The sequence below is a fragment of the Wasmannia auropunctata genome, unplaced genomic scaffold (assembly GCF_000956235.1).
Source record: "Wasmannia auropunctata unplaced genomic scaffold, wasmannia.A_1.0 LD334194.1, whole genome shotgun sequence".
Classification (NCBI taxonomy): Eukaryota; Metazoa; Arthropoda; class Insecta; order Hymenoptera; family Formicidae; genus Wasmannia; species Wasmannia auropunctata.
In genome coordinates, this window is record NW_012028696.1 from 1 (window position 1) to 497 (window position 497).

The 497-nt window shown below is 30.6% G+C and overlaps 1 long non-coding RNA gene across 1 annotated transcript; it reads right to left on the reverse strand.

Annotated features, from left to right (window-relative positions):
- Positions 1–52: 52 nt before the first annotated feature.
- On the reverse strand, positions 53–239 carry LOC105459418. The gene is made up of 2 exons (XR_975678.1): positions 201–239; positions 53–130 (listed from the first exon to the last, which is right to left on the reverse strand). It is a non-coding gene; the product is annotated as an uncharacterized LOC105459418 (long non-coding RNA).
- Positions 240–497: the final 258 nt, after the last annotated feature.

Genomic DNA, 497 nt, shown 5'->3' on the forward strand with positions numbered 1-497 from the left:
TTGAAAAAATATATAATAACATTTATTCGTTTTTTGTAATGTCACATTTTTATTGCAAGCTTTTTCTCAGCTTTTTCTTTGTTGTATCCTCTAAATTTCATTTCACGGAAAATGCAGTTATTTTATTTGCCTAAATAAAACATATATTTTTGTTAATGTAATGACATTTCTTAGTTTGTATATACAGTTTGCGTACTTACCATGTCGAGTACATATTTCGTAAATTCCTTAAAATCCCACTGAAGAAAAGTTATTCCGTTTATATATAAAAATAATTCTGCTATAGAATGTGCTTTAATTATAGAACAACTAGACTCACCACCACTAATACCACCCTGGGCTAATGGGTTTCCAACTGCGTCAGCTTCGGCCTTTGCTTCCACTTCAGGTGCGTGCATAATTGCCATAACAAAGATTATGGCAAATGCCAATGATAGAAATGATAGTTTCATCTCTTAATGTTTATTGAAGCTCAAGTTGTATTTATTTTACGTTTA